This window comes from Bombus terrestris, chromosome 12 (genome assembly GCF_910591885.1).
Source record: "Bombus terrestris chromosome 12, iyBomTerr1.2, whole genome shotgun sequence".
Taxonomy (NCBI): domain Eukaryota; kingdom Metazoa; phylum Arthropoda; class Insecta; order Hymenoptera; family Apidae; genus Bombus; species Bombus terrestris.
In genome coordinates, this window is record NC_063280.1 from 4956076 (window position 1) to 4969592 (window position 13517).

The 13517-nt window shown below is 35.5% G+C and overlaps 1 protein-coding gene and 1 non-coding gene across 5 annotated transcripts in view; one reads left to right on the forward strand and one right to left on the reverse strand.

Moving 5' to 3' along the window:
• The window catches only part of LOC100647350 (acetylcholine receptor subunit alpha-like), a 101262-nt gene that overhangs the window by 50981 nt on the left and 36764 nt on the right, over positions 1 to 13517 (reverse strand). The window lies entirely within an intron of this gene.
• TRNAN-GUU lies at positions 4816 to 4889 on the forward strand. The gene has a single exon. It is a non-coding gene; the product is annotated as a tRNA-Asn (tRNA).

The following is a 13517-nucleotide window of genomic DNA, read 5'->3' on the forward strand; positions in this document are numbered from 1 at the left end:
AAAAAGCGAATCGATCTTCCTCTCTTTTTAATACAATTTTTTATTTTTCGATAAGCTGATTGATACAGAAATCGTTTAGAAAATGATATTTATTCGAGATAGAGTGAATTTCCGATTATCGATAGCGTAGCAATTATTTAAGTAATTATATAATTTCAGAAAGATGTTATCGTGAATTTAACAGAGCTCAGGTACAAATGACCTGATCAGGATTCCCGTATCGAGCAAACGAATCGAATACCACGGTAAATGTAGCAAGATAGTAGTTCGCTAAGTAAACGGAGATATACTTGATGGTCATCAGGAAATAAATAGCCCGGGTTACGGAAATTACGAGATCTCCGGCAGGAATTCGACGTAACCCGTATATTAACCAGGGAAAATCTATCGGTAAACGAAGATATTTCTTGGTAAAATGTATCTGTTTCGCGTGTAAAACATCAGCGTGATAGTTTTATCGGGAAATTATGGTTAGTAAACTTGATTTCTAATAATATCGTTGATCTTGACAGGAAACTAAAAAATTCAGGTGACTGAAAATATTGAGAAGCGGAGAATATACATAGAATCAACACTCTTCGAAATTTTTAATTAATATTATCTTGCTAAAAAATATGGATAAAACGAAATCACTTATTTATAACAGATAAACATCGTGAGTTTAGTTTAGTAGATGTAATTTATATTCACAACGGTTACTAAAGATAATTGATTAAAATTAAAATTAATATTTTTCGTACAACCGATGAGAAATTTCAACAAATTGTAATCTATCACTTTGTTGTTCCTCTTTGCTTCAGGAATAACGAAAAGAAAAGACTTCGGCCAGGTACAGAATTCGGAAAAAAAGCTGAACTTAATATCGAAATCGCGAGAAAGGGAATCTATTTCAACGATTGAAATCGAGAATCGATGAGGTGAGGGGGTTAAAGGGGGCGCGATAATGAAAATCCATCCTTTCAATATCTCTCCGATAGATATCGGAGAGAAAGTATAGAGGAGTAGCAAAAAAAAAACTGCCCGGAACGAGAAACGACGAGTCGTGTCGAAGCGGAAAATGGAATGCAGCAGCTTTGTATTCAATTGTTTCGCCTAAATTTGTTTCCAACAAAAAAGAAGTTACTTCACCTAAGCTCGTTGAAAAAGCAAAAACTAAAAAAGAGAACACACACACAAAAAAAAAAAAAAGGAAAAAAGGGAAGATAGAAAAGAGGGCGAAATCGGTAACGCCTAGCAAACTCATCGATCTGCATTAAACTCTCGCTTTATAATATCGAGATACACTTGTGAACTATACATATATATGGCCAAATCAACTCTCCACTTTAATTTTGAATTACGTTTCAGTTCATAAAATCGAAGATTTATATGAAAACATATTTCAAAAGCTAATATGTAGTTACTTTTAGATTTTAAGCTTTTACGATGATTAGACATGTTTGTGGTTTTTAGTTTTTGATCATTTTTTCTGGTTTGTTAAAGTGAACTTGTATGTTCACGAGACATAGGAAAAATGTGTACTAATAAATACGATCGAAACTCGAAAAACTATAAATATGTCAACTAATAATTAGATTTAACAATTATAGCCATAAAATGTATACATAAACCAAAGTGTTAACTTCTTTCCAAAAATGGGAAGAAGAAAAGGAAAAAAAAGAGAACAAAGTATAATAGAAACAAGAGCAAAAATAAAATGTACAAGTAAGTAGATGAAAAAAGCGCAGATTAAGAATATCAAATCGAGACACATGGAATAATTATGGCGGTTAGTAACTTCCGTTTGGCGTATGCACGCTATTGGTTTCCGACTTTGTTTTCGAATCTCGTTTACTTTTTTTTATCTTTCTTTTTTTAGCTTCATGGGTCGTCGATTGCAGGACAATTTTGCATATCGAACGCCGCGGGCTATTATTTGAGCGTCGACACCGAAAAGCTCGTTTTTCCAGACTCTCAATGATGGACAATCGATCAATCGCGGCGCACCATCGATGTGACGAACCATAAAACTTCCTTTCATAAACACTCGTTATTTTTTCCGTTTTTCTCGTTAGACGAAACAGGATTCGTCTCTCTTTCTCTCCTTTTTGTTTTAAATACTTATACCTTTTCCCTGAATTTTTCCGAGCGTCGATTTACATGAACTCCTTAACTACTGCCATTTTTATTCAACGATCCAATGAATCGCAGTTTTTTTTTTGTAGGAGATAGATACGACTCAAAGGAGAAGCAAATTTCGACTGTATTTTTACTTTATGAGATAAAACTTTCGTAAGAAAGATTTTAGATAAAAGAAAATTATTCATTTAATAGAAAATATTCATACCGTAGCATGTATAACATTTTTAAAAGTAGAAGTAGAATCGTTGTTCCTCATAAAAGATTCTCTGTAGAAACTGTCGAATATTTTCACTCCTTAAGAATAAAATATTATATTATAAAATATTATGAGAATTTTAATTTTTCGATTTTCTTTTTCCCTAAAAATCTGTCCTTTAATAAAAAATTGTTATAGCTAACATCACTACGATGCAATAACAATTAGCTCTCTATAGCAAACTAAATTATTATACCAAATATAATTCGAATAATTACATGTTAGTTTCCAAAATTCAGATTGAAATAAACAATCGCAATCAATTCTGATATTTTCTTGCCGTGAGCACATAACAGTTCGAAGTTAAAGAATAAAAAAAGTAAAAAAAAAAATATCAATCTTATTATATATCGAAATATCGAAATATCATAAGTTCCATGGATAAGGGACAGAAATAACGATAAGCATCTGCAAAGAGGGCTCCTTCGAGAGGATTTATAGAGAGGAATAGAAGAGGAAAAAGGTACGCGATGCCGGTGTGCATTTTTTTCAGTCGAATACTCGGAGTTAACGATAAGGTCGTGCTGACGTCGAGATAAGGAGGCCCCGATTGGGTAGAGATCGCGTGCTCGACAGAATACGGGCCACGAAACGTAATGTTATCAGGGGCCGTACAACAGCTGCACTACATTTTTTTTCGCCGACAGTTCTACTTTTCGAACGATAACTTCGTAGCCCTCGCGCTTACCTCGTGATCAACCTGCTGCCCTTATTAAACAATATCTCACGGCTGTGTAACAATCTCAATATTACAAAATATTTTACGCACCGAGTGTATAAGGAGAAAATGTGAAAAAATATCGTTTAAAAATTTCCCGAATTTTTTGTTACAAGGATAAGAGAGCAAAAGAATTCTTAACATTTTACAATGCTTTTGAAAATAGTCGTAACACGTCTATGTTCTAAATTTTGTTCTTTATCTTTATCAACATATAAATTCATATAACATATAAACATACAACATATAAATACATTCTACTTTATTGTATTAGTTATGTGTTCATTTATACAGCAACTATTACTTTCAGGATTCTATATTAAGAAGATTGAAAAAGACTTGAAAAAGAGGAGATATTGTTCCTAAAAAAAAAGAAGACAAAAAAATAGAGGGATTATTATGTACGAGGTTTACAGAGTAAATATCATTCTGTAGATATGAATGTTCTCTATTCACAACGGTTTTCAGTTCAACGTTTTACGACCGTTTTATATTTCTTATTAACATCATGGATATGTTAATATCTCTAGTAAAAGCGTGGGTTAAAATTTGCACAGTCGACCGGTACCGAACTGTAATTATCTGCTCCTAATATAACCACTTCCTGATTGGTAAATGTGTTATTAGTGAATTTATTAAGGTTATTGAACTAACCGTGGAATTTATGCACATACCAATTGATTTCACCGTATAATCAAATCTGTGTGTTTATTAATGTACGTATGTCTCTATTAACGTGACCTATCAGATACTTCCATTTAGTCTTCCGCATATTCCGACAATATTACCTATCAGATTGAATAGAAGGATAATTTATATATAAATATGTCCTACTTTTTATACGCGTAAATATGCTTAAAATAAAAATTTACAGATTATAAGAAGTTTAAGAATAATTATAATAATCGAATAGGGAAGTTATATTTACTATATTTTGAATGTTTCTACTTAAAAATTTAGCAAAGGTAAAGAAGAGCGAATTACAGAAGGAGATGAGGATGTTGGTTCGCTACAGGAGAGAAAAGAAATTGCCCAGAAGCAATCTCTTGATGGATTTTCTGATTAAATGTCCCTGTCCCACGCAGAAAAGCACTCGCGGTGATGCATATTTTTATCGCGTAATATTCGATAATTCCGGCCAACAATTTCCTTCCGGCCGTCTTTTGTGCATCCTCTCGCATTAGAAGACGTTTCCGCTTATTTCATTTCGAGAGGAATAAGTAATATAGGAAAGATAAAAATATGTAAAGCACATAATTGGCCATTTTATGCTAATAATTTTCCTCTAACAATGACGGTTGGTCATTAGATACAACAAAAGGGAGATAAGGATACAGATAATTCCAAAAGGGAACTTTAAGTTTATATCATAATTCCTACGACGTTATCCATATTTCTCCGATATTCCTCCTTTTTTTCACTCAAAACCCTTATCTACGTTAAATACTTATTTGTAGAAAATTGTATAAGTGTATGAACCAAAACACAGAAGCCAATATGATTCATTCAAAAATATATTGGAGAACATTAATGAAACATTTACAAGTTAAATTATAAAAGTGAAACGTAGAATGTGATATTACTACGTGATCAGAATTTCATCGAATACAGATACTATTGTATAAATAAATTATATGACTTTTATATAAATATCGATTAAAAATTAGAATCAAAAGATACTTACGGCTTACCTTTCTTATCGTAGTCCAGAATCCCAACGGCCTCCGTGGCGCAATCGGCTAGCGCGTTCGGCTGTTAACCGAAAGGTTGGTGGTTCGAGCCCACCCGGGGGCGGATTTATTTTGTCATTTTTTTATTCATTAATAAATTAACCAATCATAATGCTTTTCTGTTATGTATTGTATGATACTTATTTTATCTTATTGCAAATGTATCATATAGTTTTAAATAATTTTTACATGGAAATATGTGCAGACGTGAACATTTCATTATTGTATTATGTAAGTATATTCTACAGAAAAGAAAAGAAACTGTTATGAAAAATTCTTTTTTCTTTTCGGCTATGTTCAAAGATTTTATACTATATGATATCTATCAGAATATTTAAGGGATACTACGATAAACGATCATATCATTAATGTATTACGATCATTGTATTCAAGAAATATAGTATATAGGTTTACCAAAATGAATAATTCGTCATAACTTATAAATAATTAAGCTTTGAAAAAGATATTGACAAACACCGAAGATTTAGAAAACTACTATGTAGGTACTAATAAAAATGTGGAAAAAGATGTGAAATATTTTTATTTATGAACTATTAAAAAATAAAATTATTTAATTATTTGTGGATGTTTATCTCCAGTATTAGTTTGTAACTAATAAATGCGAAATTTTAAAGATATTGTTATTTGTGTTAAGTAATTCTCCTAGCATCCACTAGATGTCTATGTGGAGTTACGAGTTCTCGCATTTAAAGTTAGTCGGTAGAGGCAATATCTTGAAGCAGAGAAGAGTTATCGTTAGTCAGACAGTAGGAGTACTACTGATCGATTTAGCAGATGATGATTGCCGGAGATGATCCCTGATTAAACTCCGCTCCCTGACTTCCATCACTCGCAACGACGGTGGTCAGTGGAATTTCTGATGCTAACTGACTACTTTTTTTCTTTTTTTTTTCAGATAATTCGTAAAAGTAATATGTAGCGTTGTTTTGCAGAAGTGTTTCGCAAAAGAACAGTAATGAAAACTTATTAAGTGAGTAATTGTACACAAAAGTTTTTTGGGCTTTAAGTTATTTAGACTCTTCAGTCATATTTAACTATATAACTTTAAAAATAAATTCTTTGCTCTAGTTAAATCTGTAATTAAAAAATTAAGAATTTGAAAGTAAGAATTGGAATTTGGAGTTATTTAGTTATTTTGAATTTTTCACAAATTTCCATATATAATATAAAGTAAATGTAATAAAGAAATGAGTGCTTTCTGTATGTTACGAGCGTGTATATATATATTATAAATATATCTAACTCTATTCCAATTAAAAATTCCCAAAACCTCGGTTCCATACATTTACAGCTTTATTTATTCGTCCTTGATCAACAAATTCTTTCACATCTTCATGAAGCATTACACACAAGCTTTCAAAAAGAGTGAATCGCAAGAAGCTTTCCTTCGGAACTTTAGTAACGATAAACTGTGGCGTGTATCAAGCAAATCGTAACCGATCAATGATGGTTCAGTAATAAAGAGGAGAAGGTTGAGACGATGCAAAGCAGCGACTCGACAATTTCGAGCATCACGGAGTAATGTGTCAGATTCGTCAGTCCACGAATTCGTTGCCACAGTATTACGGGTTATATGGCTGCACGTTCCCGACCTCATTTAACTTTGAACTGCGTCTAGAACGACGTCTGTACAAGCGCAAACATCTGCCGCTGGCGCTTGTTGGAACTCTGTTTTACCCGTAGCCCCACCATTCGCTCCGCCGCTAAAATCCCTACTTCCAGTAGTTTGTTTCCCCACTCTAGCGTCACTGTGTCTCAGTGATAACCCGTAGATCGCGAGAACACGCGCGTATCCCATTCGTGGCTGCAGTGAAATCCGCGATACGCGAAATCAAGCGCATTAAGGGGGAGGGGTCTAGTGAAGGTTATAGCCTCGGGTCTCGCTATAAAAAGAAAAAGAAAAAGTGCATCTTATTTTACGAGTATAACGTAGCGAATTATTCTAACACATAGACGTCGCACCAGGGCGCGCGTTTAGTGACGGATGAAAGATTTAAAACCGATACACTATGAGTTTTGGTAACTCTTATATTAAAAATTGTTCACCAAGTTGGCAATAGTCGTTTGTTCTGTGATATAAATTATATCGATTCCTTGCTTTTATTCAATATATACTCATTTTGTAAAATTATTCCATTTTATAAACTTTCTTCTATCCGTCACTGTATGTGCCGAAACACGCAGATACGTGCGCTCAAAGTATACAAACATGATAAAATTAGTAAAATTCTGTAAATTCGCCGCGAAAAATAAAAAAAGGATATCTGTATTTTAAAAATGCATTATACAGATCTTTTAACATAACTTACTAGAAAGTAAATTTTATCTCATATTCGTGTAAATTTATTTCATTTTATTTCTCTTCTCCTATTTTTCTGTATTTTTCTCCGCTGTCTTAATAGTCTCGGGTCTCAGAAACCGTAACGCGATCCTGTGCGAAACCGGGAGCACGATGAAAAAAAAGGAACACAGGTTAGGGTTGTCTGTGTCGTCGGTAGAGCGTTAAGTGAAAGCGTGCACGTTTCGAAAATGCGAATGGAGACACGATTATCCATGATTCGAAGGCGGATTTTCAACTGTAGATTAGGAAATTGGTTCGAGACTGAGATGAGAAGATATGATGGAGATTGGGCGAGTGAGTCGGAGCTTAGGCGACCGCCATATTAGAATATTAGGCTTAGAGGGTCTACGAGGAATACGAATAGTTCGATTGCTGGAGCTGTTCGTCTGCAGAACCAGAGTATTCTACAATCTCCTGCAATTCGATCTGCTTTCGCGAATTCCTTCTTCTTATTATGGGGATAAGAAAGAATATTCTTTATGCGATAGTTTTTAAATGGAATCAGTGGAAAGTGAGGAATTTAGATTAGGAAGAGAGAAATTTAAAATTGATCCATTGAAAATAGATTTTGGAGGATAATAATGAGAGTCGAGAGACTGATGCAAAAAGAGGATGACAATAAAAGCTACAGCCTACGACGGGTATCAAAATTGCAAGAATAAAATGGAAACCTCTAGATATTTATAAAAAATTCAGAAGTATTGTTATTCACGAAAGCCTGTAATATGGTGTATAGAAGAATAATATTCAGTATCGCACTTATATCTAGTATTTAACGTTACTCGTTGCACCACATTTCGCCAATTATTTCCCGGTTTTTGTAATCGCCATTTTCCAAAAATATATTCAGCGCTACATCGTCATACATAGCAAGATAAAAAAATAACGATCGACAGGTCAAAAATATGTTTAACAAAATCTCTTATTAATATTCTATTTAATATTCTTTGCGCGACAAATCAAAAAATAAAGTAAAAGTATTCACAAAGTATCACATATTCAAAGTATCAACGGACCACATTGATTAGCAAAAATCCATTAACAGCCTCGACCTTTACAACATGGCAACGATCGATACTAATTAACACTTTAACCCGATAAGGGTGAATTTTTCGGTGAAAATGATAAAGAGGCGGCGCGGCGGGTCGATGCTCGAAGAAAGAGATACGCGAAGTGGAAAGTCATTATCGTGACAAAGAAGATCGAGGCAATCGCGGCAAGTTCGAGAAGCCTATCAGTTTTCCACAGGCGAAATCGAGGAAGCCCCCCTGGCCGTTTCGTGGTACAGCCTCCAAAGTACAGAGACGACTCTCTGCCACGTCTACACCTTTTGTCCGTTCTCACGAGAAAGCTCGTCCAGGCCGTGTGGCTGGCCGAGGTAATTCTCTGGAACGTTGATTCCACGTTGTTCGACCGTGAGTTCGATCAACTTACCACCCACTTTGCTCGTATCCTTTCGAACCCTTTCCATTTGAGGGAAAAAGTCGAGCTCAAAGTGGTCGATTTTTACGGTTTCAGACTAGGATCGTTAATCGACTTGCAGGTTTGGGGAGTACAGAACGTATCAAGATTAATAGGATTTCAGTTTCGAGATTTTTATTTCGATGGTATTGTGATAAAAGTTGGTTATACGTATTTTATTCTATTTTTCAATTACGTGTTAATAAGAATATACATGTTATATAATTTCTATTAATTCTAATATATTTCTCTATCAAAGTTGAATAAAATAAATCGAAGAAAAAATATCGTAGTTTCATACTAATTCATCGTACATTTCAAACGCTGTTTCATTTTTTTCATTTGTTCGGTCTTCCAATTTATGTGGACGCCGTTATTGGAACGAAATGTCAATTGTTTGCCGGATCTCTGCGGATCGAATACATTCATTCAAACGCGAATTTCTATTATGTGAACGAAAAATAATAGTAGCGGAAAAAATTGTTAAACTACTATTAGATATATGAATTCCAGTTATATGAATTATTTGTCCGTCGACGAGTTTAGATAAATGGAATTCCATTGTACTTATACGTTAAAAACAAAATGTAGAACAATGGGAATAATAGTTCAATAACCAACAGGGGATTACTTCTAACTTCTATAATATTAGAGAAACCTATACAGTTGTCAACGTGTATAATTAAAAACCACGATAAATAAACTTTAAAATGTCTATAAAGACAATGCAATTAGAATAAAAAAGAAGAAAGGAGAATAGGTTGTATCAAAGTGTACAACAATGATATCTTTCAAATCTCGCGGTCGTCTCATGAAGTTCACAGTCCTAGCGAATTTTTTTCGTTTGGACTCGCGGGAAATTTCACGCTCGATCGGTTCGCGATCGATGAACCGAGCTCTCTCTCTTTTTTTTTGCCGTTGCCTTGGATCCCTGCCGGGCTAATTTGCACTTCGAAAGATATTCAAGATCGGGAAAAGAGATCAGGACCGCGAGATGAACAACGAGATTATCGACGATCGGCTCGTTTGCCGCTCGAGCGGCTCGATAATGCTATCATCTCGGCCGTGGAGCTTCGAAGATGCAGATTTTCCGCAGATTCGAGTCCTTTCTCCGCGACTCACGAGTAAAACGTCAGGAAATGAAAGGGAAAAGATCTTCCTGTTTACGATTCTGATCGTGAAAAGGCGCAAGATCATCTCAGATTATACTGATTCCAGGAATTATTGAAAGAAATTGATATCGAGTGTGCAGACGTAAGTACGTATTTGCTTTTTACATATCTTTTGTATATTCTTTAATTGTTTGCTGCAATCCATGAGATAGGATTATTTTACTCTTTAACAAGATTTCTGCGTATTTTTATTTTATAATTCATAGCAGTGTTGGATAAGATATTTTAATACTCTTCAGCGTGTTTATGAGCTTAATATTAATTTTCCAATATCTTGTCGTTTATCATACATATTTGTGATATAATTCAAAGAATGATTGTGGATACAATCTGCAAAAAGCTACGTTAGACTCGAATAGGATATTATAAACATTCGATTGCGCACTATGAAAATTTAGAAATTTACAACAAAGTCTTCTCCCCTAGGAGACCAATATGAAAATTAACCGTATCTTTCCCGCTACATATCTTCGTTTCTAAAAGAAACTTAATTAAATCCGTAGACTCAATCTACAATAATTACTACAATAATTATTCATATGTTGAAACGTACGATAATCAAAATCAATCGACAGGATCCTCCCCTTTGCAACGAGTTAAGAGTGTCCTTATATTGTTTGTAGTATAAGGACACTTAACTCGTTGCAAAAAAATTCTATCGCTCCCGCGATGACGATAATCGAATAAGACCATCCTAAATTTCAACGTTTACCAGTAAAACATTCCACAAACGTTTCGAAGCTTAATAGACACATTCCCAACAAACGACGGATAAATTAGCACGAAGAGACGCGAGTCGTCCCAAGAGAAATAATTCCGATTTCAGTCGTTCCAGATCGTAACTGTGTTTTTAGTCGGCCGTAAAAGGGGGGAAACAATAATTCTCCCCGGCACGGCGTTTTCTCCAAGGTGGTCGTGGAAATGACTTTAATCGCGTCTCGGATCCCGCGGGCTGCTTTAGTAGCCCTCAGGATACCATTATCGTAAATTAGCTCGCTTCAAAGTTGCTTCAAACACCGAGTGGGCTTATTGTTGGACCGGCCCATCCCGGGGTCGTTGTCTTAATTTCGTTCTAGTTTCTTTGTGCACATGCAGGAACTAATTATCGATACTTGGCGAGTTCCCAAACTTTCCACAATACTCCGTTGCTTATATTTCTATAAATTTATTGGAGGCAGAGGGAAAGAAAAAGAAGATGCTCGAATTTTTCCAATGATTGTTCAAAGAAAGGCTCGAACGAGGAAGGCAAACAACAAAGTACGTGATCAAGTTTCGAGATTTCATTTGGTACATCGACCTGTCTATTAATGCGGTTCGTCATGGCTGCTTGTGCCATAAAAAGTATCGCTCCGTTCCTTTTCATCGTAAAATATACGTGTTAGGGGAAAAAAACGAATGAAACTCTTCAATTTCTTAAAACGATGATGTCTACCTCATCATATCACATGGGATATTAAAGTGAATTAAACAAAACAAAGCAACTTTTGATTAAATTGCCAACAGTTGGAAAGTCACACGGGATTCTCGGATTTTTCATCGCGCGACAGTGAAACTAACACCCTGTATCCCTCGTTAAAATCATCTGCAATTCCCAGATCAAATCTCTTCAAGCTGGAATGGAAGAAAACGATATGAAAAAAGTATTAACTTTTAATATTCAACTTATTATCCTTTGCGTCTCTCTGCGAGTAGAAAAGAAACTCTCGGCAGACTCGATTTAACCGTATACTCGCTCCACGACACCTTGCACATAAACTTCCAACTCGATTACACCCGTTTCTCCATTTCCAGCAGCTTGAAACTATAAAAATTACCACGTCCGCGAGTAGAAATAAGAACTGCCGTTACCAACGCGCAAAGGCGAAATTCTGCAACCGCGTTACCGAGACGTCGCAAGCTCGACGGGTCTTTGCCACGTGTACAGTTCAGTTCAGATAAGAAGGCAACGGGTAAGAAAAAAGAAAAAAAAGAATAAGGAGCGAGATGGAATGAAAAAGAGGAGAAAAGGAAGAAGGAAGGAAAACGATGGCAGTTTGCTCGGTGGCTTGAAAGGCTATTGGCTTGGTCCAGTAAGGAATCCAGAAGGTGCAACTTTGCCAACAAATTGAGTTTGAACCCTTCGAGCATTTCCCTCAATCCCCCTCTACACACGTTTACGATGGATTTTTCCGGAGGGTCAATGGAAATACTCGAACTCGATCCCCCTCGGACGCGATAAACGTCCCCGTGTGGCCAAGTTCCTTCACGCCGTAGGAAAAATGAAGTTGATGGCCTCTTTCCACGATATCGGCACACCGACACGCTTCTCCACTCGGTCTTACGTAATCCTTCCAACGTTGTAAGATCGTATTAAAGGAAGGAAAGGTGTTTTGGAATTGGATGTCGTGTTGGAACCTCCGGGGAATGTTCCCTTACGTTTAGTTGCGTTTTTGGCCAGCGTTGGTTCATAGAATGCACTGATACGGATTATGGAGTTGTATGTCTTGGAACGATACGTTAGATTGAACGTATTCTCGCACACTGCTGTTTCTGGCATTTATATATCAATCTATCATCAAATTTATCTACATACTGATTAATTAGATCCGACATTTATTAAATTTTGTATCGTTTAAGTATTACTTTCGTATAGTATTAGGTTGTCCGAAATGTTTCTTTCGTTTTATAAGGAAATAATAGAGGCTAATGTTTTTTGAATTATGCACGAATATAATAATAGAAGTAGAACGAAATGGATCATACCTAATTCAATAAAATATAAAATAGAGATTGTTGTTCATCTAATATCACCTTATGCAACGAAAGAAACTTTTCGGACAACCTAGTAGGAAAAGTGATTCATTGCAAAGTAAGAGTATATTAATAAACTTCTTCTTTTCATGCTCAGATCATGTGAGAGAATTCCACGGATACGTTTAATATTTTACGTTCGACCGTGAAAATAATCGATGTAACGTCAATATCCTGAAACTCTTGTAAACTTGTGCTAGCGTGCCATCAAGAATTTAGACGCAGGTTGCACGTAGTTAAGGAGTTTCACTTAGCGTACATCTTAGTTTGAAGCAAGCAACTTATCCTAAAGGAACCTCTTTATCCAGGAAGACCCACGTGAACGCCACTCGTCAACGGCGTACCGAGTTCGCCTGTTCTGTAGATAACGAGATGAACTTTCGGCTACTCTGCAGGTAGTCTAAGTGATACATGGATCATTAGGGAAACTAGTCTTACGGTTATCATCCGTTCAGCCTGATAATCCTACTTGCACTCGATTAACCTCGTTCTCTATCAACATCAAGCTTGGGTATTATTCAAATGGTATATTTGAAAAATGATTATTTGAACAATAATACATTATTTTATTTGACTGGAATAAGGGTAACGGCGCATGTAAACGAAGAATGGGAATGAAAAGACTGGACTGCGAATATAGAGAAAATAAAAGGAAAAGGAGTTAGAGTTGGCAAGTGTGAATGGATAAGAAAATGTATGGAGAAGTGAAATGAAAGTTTGGGTGAAAGAGAAGTGAGAAAGATAAGAGGGTGAAATATGGGGAAAGAATTGAGTGAGAACGGAGAATAAGGTAGAGAGAATGGTTAAATGAAGGCAGAAAGAGAGCTCTGCTCCGTACGTAGAGTAACGCACAAAAGAAGACGCAAACTTTCAACCAAAAGAGGAAATAATCGAAGAATACTGGACG